Below are 451 nucleotides of genomic sequence, written 5' to 3'. Positions count from 1 at the left end.
CAGTGGCCACAAACACACACGCCGTTTTCTGACCTACATTTGTTGTACACAAACAACGGGAGGCAGACCACTGTGGTACACCAGTGTACATGTGTGTGTGTGTGTGCATGTGTGTGTTTGTGTGTGTGTCTGTGTCTGTGTGTGTGTGTGTTGCAGGTGAAGTGAGCTGTGATTCTGGTGTAAATCAGTGGAACATTCCTGCCCATAATTCATGAAGCTGCATCCAGGAGGACGTGTGGACGCCGCCATGTTCCTCCCATCTGCCTCTGTCACCCCCCTGCTCCCCCAGGAAGGATGTTTTATTGACAATGTCACAGAAAACAGGAAATAATAAATAAACACAAACAGGAAGTGACATTTACGCATTTTTATCTGAAAGATTTGGTTGATGTTGGTGGAGACAACGGGAAGAAGATTCATCATCCATCATCCATCCATCATCCATCCATCC

This window comes from Oryzias latipes, chromosome 2 (assembly GCF_002234675.1).
Source record: "Oryzias latipes chromosome 2, ASM223467v1".
Classification (NCBI taxonomy): domain Eukaryota; kingdom Metazoa; phylum Chordata; class Actinopteri; order Beloniformes; family Adrianichthyidae; genus Oryzias; species Oryzias latipes.
This window is presented reverse-complemented; position numbering follows the sequence as displayed.